Source organism: Manacus vitellinus, unplaced genomic scaffold (assembly GCF_001715985.3).
Source record: "Manacus vitellinus isolate BGI_N305 unplaced genomic scaffold, ASM171598v3 scaffold_65_pilon, whole genome shotgun sequence".
NCBI lineage: Eukaryota > Metazoa > Chordata > Aves > Passeriformes > Pipridae > Manacus > Manacus vitellinus.
In genome coordinates, this window is record NW_021940724.1 from 1,408,322 (window position 1) to 1,418,733 (window position 10,412).

General features: G+C 45.0%; 1 long non-coding RNA gene across 1 annotated transcript; it reads right to left on the minus strand.

Moving 5' to 3' along the window:
- Positions 1 to 755: 755 nt before the first annotated feature.
- On the minus strand, positions 756 to 9,213 carry LOC108641510. Its single transcript, XR_001922031.1, has 3 exons — positions 9,198 to 9,213; positions 2,829 to 2,922; positions 756 to 771 (listed from the first exon to the last, which is right to left on the minus strand). It is a non-coding gene; the product is annotated as an uncharacterized LOC108641510 (long non-coding RNA).
- Positions 9,214 to 10,412: the final 1,199 nt, after the last annotated feature.

Below are 10,412 nucleotides of genomic sequence, written 5' to 3' on the forward strand. Positions count from 1 at the left end.
CAGGGAACTGGTCCAGATTGCAGGGGGAAAGGATGGGATGTTTTTTTAAGCTGGATTTACTTTTGGTCACACTCACTGGGGCTACTTAAATGTTCATCCTGACACAAGAAAAGGGCCAGAACAACAGTGGGAGTATCTGGAAGAAAGTGAGAGCTGCCCCCTTAAGCACCTATTGTAATAATGTTTTGTTTAAAAAGATAAAGATATATAAATCAGATATTAGGAAGAAATTCTTGGCTGTGAGAGTGGTGAGGATCTGACACAGGTTGCCCAGAGAAGCTGTGGCTGCTCCATCCCTAGAAGTGTTCAAGGCCAGGTTGGACAGGGCTTGGAGCAACCTGGGATAGTGGAAGGTGTCCCTGCCCATGGCAGGGAAGGTTGGAATGAGATGAGCTTTGAGGCCCCTTCCAACCCAAAAAATTCTGTGAGTCTGCATTTCTGTGATAAATATAATGAGGAAACAAGGACAATAAGGAAAATCCCCACAGATTTCCCTCAAAAAACGACAGCACAAGGAGCTATTTAAGGGATTCATGAATTAGAATTTTGAGAATTTTTGTGATTCTCTGATTCTGTTGTAAGGCTCATGCAAAGTTCGGGGGGGTGGTAAAGTTCTCCATTTGCTTGTGATTGTGAGAAACTTCCAGATTCCTGTAGGGCCATGGTGGGATATAGACTGGGCTGTGTGTTTCCTTGTCCTTAGGTCAGTGTCCTTGTAGAAAGTTGCTGCCTTCTGTGACATGGCCATGGCATCACCAGGCTTCTCTTTCACTATTAAAGTGAGAAGAAGCAATGTTATAATAATAATAATTATTATTATAATAATAAACAATCACCTAAAAATGTTGGTGAGGGAAATTAAGTCACCATAGCAAGAATTTAAAGAACAGAAGCACAGCAAAGGTTAAAAGACATTTTAAAGCAGCAAGGTCCTACCCACTGCTCAATTTTAAAGATTCGTGCTGCTTCTTGTTGATGAGATTTGTGGGCTTCAAGGCTAAATTCTAGAAGAAAAACACTCTCCAAATTGACCTGAGGCAATATTTCACACCTTTGGAATTAAAGACATGTGCAGTGTCAAGCCCTGCATCCACAAACAGCTGGCAGGGCTGAGGGTGTTTCAGCATAAACTCCAAGATTTGAGTCTTTCTTTCCTTGAAATGGCACAGGATGCCCAGAGAAGTTGTGGGATCTCCGTCCCTGGAGATGATCAGAAGCTTTCTGGAGATGATTTGGGGTAACTGGCTCTGGGTGGCCCTGTATGACCAGGGAGGTTGGACCAGGTGACCCCCAGAGGTCCCTCCCAACCTCAACCAGTCCATGATTTGGTAAAGCTGGGTGGGAAATTATTTTATATCCTGCCAGGATTCAAAATAATTATGTGGGGATGAATTCAAGCTCTTTAAATTTTGCTCCTGAAAAACTGTCTCTCTTCCCTCTCTCGGTGTTCTCCTGGCATTTGCAAAGCCAAATGTTGTGTCCCCGCTGTGCCAGGTACAGAACAAGGAATTTTTCCCATCTTAGGTATGTCCTGGGGATTGGTCTCCTGCTACAGCTCTTCCTTTTTGTAGGAATTATCAAAGGTTTCTGCTGGTTCATGCCCTGAATCTCCACCATCACAGGTGAGAAGGTTTATGAGACTCTTGTCTCTCCAGGAGCACAGGAAACATGTTGCCTCTGTGACCAGAAACTCCCTGTTGGCACAACTGTGGATCCTTCCCTGCAACAGAGGGCTGAGATGAAATGGTTTTTAAAGCAAAACAACTTCCCTGAAACATCCTTGTGCAGCTCCTGTGCTCTGTGAAGGCTGGAACAGGAAAGCAGGAGGTGCCCAGAGGAGATGCTTTAAGCCTGGGTGGGAATGGCATTGCAAGGCTCTGCAGGGCAATAAACTGAGTAAAATACACAGGGAAAAAAAAGACTTACAGAAAATTACATCACTGCCTAAGGAATTTGAGGCAGGCATATCCTGATGATGCCACCCTGCCACCCTTCACTGCTCCTTCCCACACCTCCAAACCCACAGCTGGCTCTGTTTTTCCTGCTGTCAGTGCTGATATCACACCATAGACATGATTTTATAAGTACAATAAACCCCAGGGCTCCCCTCCCCAGGACACCAGATGCCCACCAGTGGTGGAGGGTTCTGGGAACAGACCCCTCTTGACTTTTCCTGGGGGCTGAGAAGGTCTGAATTCCTGCAGCATGAAGCTGTAAAAGTCAGGGATACCAAAGGTACCCAAGTTATTGAGGCCACAAGACTGAGCAATAAATCACAGGGCATTACTGGGATGATTTTGTTATCTTTATGACGTACATTCTCTCCTCCTCCCATCCCCCTCCTGTCCACATGACTTGTGGCAGCAGCAGCCCACTGCATTTTTGGGAATGAAATCATCAGGGACAGCAGCAATTCCGACCCCAAAGCAGATGGAGAGGGGAACCTTGTATTTAGAGCACACTCCAGGTTTGTTTTTGCAGGCACAACGTGCCCTTTCCTCCCTCTTCTGCCATTCAGCTCATGCAACAAAATCAGTTCATGCCAAGGAAAAAAGCATTGACTCTGACTCAGTTGGCTCCTTTCCCTGCCGAGAGGTCTCCCTGGTGGATCTGAGATGGATGTGGGCAATGCCTGCAAGGGGAGGTGCTCCTCAAAACCAGCTTCTGTCCTGCAAAAACTGCTTCCTGCAGCACTTTGAAGAGCCATAACTTGCTCCAAAGTCCCCCCAGACCCACAGAAACCTTCCCACCTTTCCCGGTGAGTTTTAGGTCAGCGCTGAAAATAAATAATCACCGAGGAAGAAGTTTATGGGGGGAAGGCAACTCACCCTGGTGGGAGGTTTGGCACAGCAGATGCTGCAGACGGGACCACAGGCGAGTTGGTGAAGGAAAGGGCAAACATGGGAATTGCGTTTCCCGGAGCTGAAGGAAATTTGGGCAATAAAACGAAATATTCTTGAAATGTGAAGCACGCTTTGACTTTTTTTCCACAATCTGTGGCGAAGCTACCTTATGTTTGCAAATGTTCTGGAGAAGAAAGAGGCTGTTTGCAGCAGGGGAGGAGGGTTTCGACAGCAGCAAGGATTTGAATGAGAGCAGAGAAAGAACAGGACCCCCAGCAGTTTCCTTCCTGCATTTGCAGCAAGAACAAGTGAAAATATGGACACATTTCCCAGGCAAAATCGTTCCTTCTCACAGAATTGCACCTTTGCACCACAAGCCAGTAGTTCTCCAAAAGCAAACTGATGAAACTTCCATACAGTCAGAAGTTCCCATAAATGCATCTCTTACCCCATACAAATAGGGTCAGGTTGTTTGACAGGACCCCCCTTTTCACTCCTCCTCCAGTGAACAACACTGGCTTCTGGTGACAACCACAGTTGACATTATTGAAACATTTCAGTATTACATTTCTCTTTTCATTTTTCATCACCTTTTGGCTGAAATTCTCCAGGCCTGGGCAGTTCAAAGGAAACAGTTTGAGGAAATGAGAACAAAAAAAAAAAAATATCCCAGGCTACTAATTTTTTTAGAATGATATGATTGAAAAATTAAATAAAAGCCTCCTCCAAATAAATGGTTATGATTTAAACAAACAGGCTGGGACACTCAGAGGGGGAGTTTTGAAAAGAGTTTGGCTGGAGAATTATATTTTTCTGAGGAAAATGGGACTGATCTGGAAAACGCTTCTAATGCAAAGGTTATCCCATGAGGACACAACAGTTGTGCCCTTTTCCAAACATGGATGAAGGGTGACAATAAAGATATACTAAAGAATAATGAAGATATTTTGTCTCAGTGAAGCATGGTCAAATATTTACTCAGAAATTATAAAGTGAAAGAGGCAAAGTCTCCCACACCACTTTTTCTCTGACTTATTATGGGAGCTCACCTCATATTGGAGGTGTATTTATAGACATCAGCTATGGATACAGCTTATGGAAGCAGGATCAGCAGGTCATGTTATAGATGGGTGGAGAAAGATGTCCATAAACTCTGCCCTTCCTTTCCTGAGCATCCAGGATGCTCATTCACCCTCTAAGCTTATTTACCACCTGGTGCTCACAGCTCGTGAGTTCAGCCCTGGAAGTTCAACACCTGCTTCCAGCCCAAGCTCTTTTCCCTCAGGTTCTGTCCCTGGCCAGCTACACCCTCCTGACCTCACAGTTAATTATGGAATTACATCCTATAAAAAGGGCATAATGCCTTTAAAGAGCAAACTGCACTTGACTGCAAAATGACACTGAAAGTCAAGTTGTTCACCCTGTGTAGGCACGCTGATAAATGAGTTTGGAAATTATGTGACTCTTCCCTGAAACCCACCTGAAGCTCCCACCTTTCCTAGCAATAAATCCCTCCCATTTTTTAGCACAAAAATGGTCACAGGGGGAAATGTTGAATGAAATTCATGTCTGCTGGAGGAGTCTGGGCACAGGATGGTAGAATGTGCTGGTTTTAGCTGGGAGAGAGTTAATTTTCTGTTCAGGGTAATTTGGGCACTTCCTAGTTTTCGAGGTGTGCCACTCCCAAAGCTCAGGAGTGTTGTGTACATGTCATTTTGTCAGAGAAGGGTAGAATCATGGAATGGTTTGGGTTGGAAGGGACCTTAAAGATCATCCATTTCCAGCTCCTTGCTGTCCCTGGGCAGGGATACCTTCCACTAGCCCAGGTTGCTCCCAAGCCCTGTCCAACCTGACCTTGAACACTTGCAGGGATGTGCATCCTTTAAGTGCTCTCCTGCAGCAAGTAGGACAGCCCAGTTGAAGGAAATTTGTGGTGGTTCACCTCTCCAGCTGCCACAGCCACCATTCTCTGCTTCTCCTTCTTCCAAGAAGAGCCACAGCTCTGCAGGGAAATATATTCCAGCTCCTTCAGGTCCCAGCTGGAGGCACAGATGGGACAAAGCAATGCAAGATGTTAAATCTGCCACTGAGAGAGAGCACTGTGCTGCTTTCCAGTTCCCATCATCCCAGGAGATGCCTGGAAGTGAAGTGGCTTTGCCAAAGCAGCCTGGAAAACCAGTGGCAGCTTTGGGAATGAGTTCTGGTTTCATCTCTTGCCTTTCAGGACAGAACAGCCTGTTGAAAATGTGGTGTCCCCTACTCACACCAACAGATTTGTCTCCCAAAATAGAGGCATTTAGACCTTCAGAGGCAAAACTGGCCCAAAAATGCCCCGATTTAGCTTTCAAGTGAACCAGCAGAACATGAAAATACAAGAAGCAAAAAAAAATTCCAGATGTTTTAACCTTCTTTTGTGGGAAAGAAACAAATGAATGCAAAAAATGGGGCGAGGAGCAGGTATTGGGGCATGGATGGGGCTCTCAGAAGGAACCCCTTTCCTTCACAAATCACAGGCAAATCAACGTGGCTTCAGGGCAAGAGCTCTGGTGAACTGGACTTTTTTTTTTCCCAGCAACCAAAGTGGTTTTGCTGTGGTCATAATTTAGTTCCCCAAATTGAAAAAAGGGAGTGTGGAAGTGCCCTGGGGGAGAGCGTGTGGTTTGTGTCTGTGTAAACGTTGGTCCAGACAAACCCCAAAGAGTCCAGAAAAAACCTTGGAGCCGCCACAGGGGCAGAATGAATCTGTCAGCTGCACATAGCACACACTTACCCCCCTGCACGTGCACATGGCTCAGACAGCTCCTGATGGATGGGACGATTCGGAGTTTTTGACAACAGCTTTTTGTTGTGGGGGAATAAATGGGGTTTTTCCAGCAAGTCGCAGAATGGGCAGAGTTTATTCGAGTGCAGAGAATGCAGAAGGCAACAGAGCAAATGGTTTGTGAGGAGAAGAGCAAATGGAATGGTTTTAAAATTTAAAATTTCAATGAGGGTGGGAGAGGTTTGGAGAGGTTCAGAAAGGTTCGGAGAGGAGAGACTTAATTCTACCAAAGCCTGACAGGACAAGGGGGATTTGTTTTAATCTAATAGAGGAGAGATTTAGATCAGATATTAGGAAAAAATTCTTCCCTGTGAGGGCTGTGAGGCCCTGGCACAGGTTGCCCACAGAAGCTGTGGCTGCCCCATCCCTGGAAGTGTCCAAGGCCAGGGTGGATGGGCTTGGAGCAACCTGGGATAGTGGAAGGTGTCCTTGCTCATGGTGTAGGTTTGGAACCAGATGATCTCTCTAAGATCCCTTCCAACCCAAATAATTCCATGATTCTATGGCCCACTGACTGTAGCACTGCTCACATTTACAGCTTCAAGATGGTCCCACAGCAGCAAATGTTCCCTGAGCAGGAATTCCTTGCTTCCCTCATCTCCTGTCCCATGTGATGCTCCATGTGGGTTCTGGAACAGGGAATGGTCCCCCCAGCCCACAGTCCTGCCATGTGGAACTCCACCCACGGACTCAGCTGGACTTGGGCCAGTTTCAGCAGTGAAATCAAGCGGGTTTTAAGTGAAATAAAGCTGGTTTTAAGTGAAATGCAAAGGGCTGCAGAAGGTTGTGTGGGTCCTGGGCAGCTCATGGTCAGCACTGCTGTGAGGACAGACAGGTCAGAGAGAGAAACTATCACCTTTCTGCAGGGTGAGCTGGAGCCAGGAGTTTCTCATGGACGCTGGAGGATTTATCTTCTAGAGGTGTGACCTCCAAAAGTGACATTTGGGGTATAAGAGGCCCATCACTGAAACCTCCAGCACAGGAATTGTTATGCCTAACAGGAGGAAGTTAAAGAAAGGACAAAAAGGACAGCTGAAAAAAAGAGAAGATAATACAATGACTTCATATAAGTATTCCAGGGGTGACACAAGGGATGTATTAACGTCATGGAAATATTGACACTGGGCTGAAAATCTAAAAACCAACATAAGATGTTTCATGGTCTGTTAAATCACATGATGAAAGGCATTTTGAACAAAAAAAAATTATTTTGTACAAAGGAGTGTTGTTCTCCAAGAAAACAGACCAATAACAAATGGATTTAATACAACAGAATGAAAAATAGCTAATAATAATAATAATAAAAATAATAAATCCTGCCATTAGATTTTCACAGCCTAATTATTCACAGTGTTAGTCACTAATGGCCTGAGACATCCCCATCACAGACACCACAAACAGTCAGGACAAATGTGATTGGAGATAAGTGACCTGAATTATAAATAATGATAAATAAGAAATACATTTTACAGTTCTTTCATACCCCCAGTCCGTGACCCTCAAAGAACTTAACGAATCCATGTGACCCTCTGGTGGCAGAAGACTTTGCTCACCTTAAAATGCTGCATTTGTGAAATAATTAGGCAAAATATCCAATGATCCCTCAATTTGTGGCTATTAAACACTTTGCCTTAATCTCTGGATGAAAATGCCACTGCTCACTTGAAACTTCTTGAAGGACCTGACAAAACTTCAGGTTCTCCCAGTTTTTCAGAGCAGTGGTTCAAGCATTTTCACATCATTTATGTGAAGTTGTTTAGTCCATGAGTTCTCAGTCTGGTAGGGGTTGTTATGGTTCACTCACAGAAGAAGAGAGTGAGAAGTTTGTCATCACCCTGGAGGATCCAAGTTCAGCTTCCTGACTTACACCTGACTCAAGTCCAGAAACTTATTCTATTCTTTCTTTTTTGGAAGTTGGACAAGTGTAGCTTTTACTGTTTCACATTTTTCAGATGTATTTTTTCCTTATTGTGGAAAGTCTTAGAAACAGCTGCGATATCAAAATGTTGACTTATTTGATAACCCAAGTATTTGCCTTGGAAAGGTAAAAGAAGATCTCTGACCTAAAGTAATGAGCTAATAGAGTTTGTGTTCTGACTCTAGAGAAAGGAGGAAAAGAGATGAGAAATTCATAAATATATTCATGCCTTCAATCCACTCCAAATGATTGAACTCCCCCAGGCTTGTAAAAAACAGAATGCAAAGGAATTCTTGGATTTCCTGGTAAGCAAATCATTCATTAATAAAGAACACTTCATTGTGGATAGAAACACCTTCTGTTTGATTCTTTACAACACAGAAGCATCATCAGCTGCCTGGCATGGAACTTTGGAAAGGTCAAGATTAGCATTAATCATATTTTGGAATGCTGACAAAGGGTATTTTTGCTGCTAGACCAAAAAAAAATTTTAAAAGTATAAATAAAAAAAAAGAACTTCATTTTACAAATTCCCAGCACATTATTCAAAGCAAGAGAAAAACAATTTCCAACTGATTTAGAAGCAGAAAACCTGATTCTCTGTTGATTGGCAACCAGTTATTATTGCTCTTCATCATTTGGACACCGTAGCCCGAGGATGCACCGATGTGACAAACACTGTGCACGTTCTGGAATGGAAAGTTCCTTCCTAAATAACCAAAGCAAAGCTGGGAGGAGAGGGAAGGAGTGGAGGGGTGGAGTGATTTACTCAAGGTTACTCCACAGGCAGCACAGTCCCAATCTCTCCAATCCAAATCCAACAGGCACGTTCTGGGATTGCAGGTGGAGGTCTTGAGCTCTGACTCTGAGCACACCCCCTTTGACACCATATTATATTATCTGTACATGTATTTGTCCCTGACAAAGAGATCACACAGTGCCAGAAGAGCCACTTGAGCTTTGCCACAACCACCCACACACCAGGCAGATGTTACTGAAAACAACACCATTTTGAGACCTAAACACTTCACCTTCTCCAGAGCTTGAGTTCCAGCTGGCTCCATATCATTTACTTCAGAGATTTCTTGCTCAGGGCAGATTCCTGGTCCAGACTGTCACAGTGGGTCTGCAGGACACTGTGAGAGTGAAGGTTGAACTTGGAAGTTCATTCATGGGGTGAACACAAGACTTGGGTTGGGTAAGTGCTTGCCTGTGATGCTAGAAAAAGCATGAGAGCTCTCAAGGGAGAGGAGAAGAGCAGAGAAACAGGGAACAGAGCACCAGGAAATACAGATGGAGCACAGGGAAAGCTTGGGAATTGGTTGATGGTGGCCCCAAGAGTCCCACTGTCCACAGAGACATTCCCAGCACAGCTCCTACCAAGGGGTGCCTTGGAGGTCAGCAGCAAACCTTCAATCATAGCACCTGATCATCAGCCATGTGTCCCATCAGTGTATCCTTGGCTTTCCTGATGGCTACCTTTTGGGATGGCTGTCATATCCATAACAAAAGCCATTCTTGGGTGATTCAAACATATTTGCAGCTACTGCACCACTAATTACAGTGATAGTTCAGTAGGTTTGCATCAACAGCTAAGGGAAGGTCATACACTCACCAGAGCTCCTCTTATTCCTGTGTTCAGTCTCCCAGGTCATGGTTCTTCCACTACATCCTCCAGGAGAGGCCATTCTGCAATAGTGACAACAGTTGTGTGGCAAGAATTGTTCATCACCTGAAAAGGAAGAGCAGACCAAAAGCCACTGCTGTCACTGGGAAGTTGGTGTTTCCTTCTGCCCCACCTGACTGAAGCTGGAAAATCCTCAGGAAGGGAAAATGAGGCAGTGATGGCTTCTTCTATGTCTGGTTTTCTGATCAAAGAGGGGAAACAGGATCCTGGGGAGACTTGGAAAAGGATGGGGACTTGGATGCTGATGGGGAGTGGACACTGGTATTTTGGAAGGCCACTTTCTCCAGCTACTCTGTCCATGCAGCTGAATTACAGAATAAAGCTGAGAGAATTGGGATGGTTCAACCTGGAAAAGAAAGGCTTCAGGGTGACCTTTGCGACCTTCCAGCACCTGAAGGGCCGACAAGAAAGATGGAGAGAGACTATTTAAAAGTGCATGGAGTGACAGGACAAGGGGGAATGGCTTCACATTGAAAGAGAGCGGGTTTAAATTGGATATTAGGAAGAAATTCTTACCTGTGAGGGTGGTGAGGCCCTGGCACAGGTTGCCCAGAGAAGCTGTGGCTGCCCCTGGATCCCTGGAAGTGTTCAAGGACAGGTTGGGAAGGGGCTTGGAGCAACCTGGGCTAGTGGAAGGTGTCCCTGCCCATGGCAGGGGATGGAACTGGATGATCTTTAAGGTCCCTTCCAATCCAATCCATTCCATGACAAAATAAAGCCTGTGGGTAGACAGAGAGATGTGCTGTTGGGTTCACAGTACAGACATCATTCTTCCTGTGCACCAGGACTCTGGAGTGGAGGAGACCACTGTAGACCCCTGTGTTATCAGTCTATAATGCTGAACTAAAGAAAAGCAAGGCTCAAGACAAAATTATCACTTTTCCTTCCACTTTTAGGCCCAGTGAGCTGTGTGTGTCTCCTGCTTCTCCTAGAAAACCTGGCCACTCTGCACAGCCCATGCAGAGGGAGGGAGGGCTTTCACCTTTTGACTGATGGAGCCATGGGGCATATTCCCCTTCTCACATGAAGGATGTTTTCCCCTTATTTCAGTGCCAACTTACCCAGGGAGCACAATAACCAGGTGTTTTAATACTGGATAAATTACTTCTTCCAGCAAGGACAGCTGGGGAAAAAAAAAAAAAA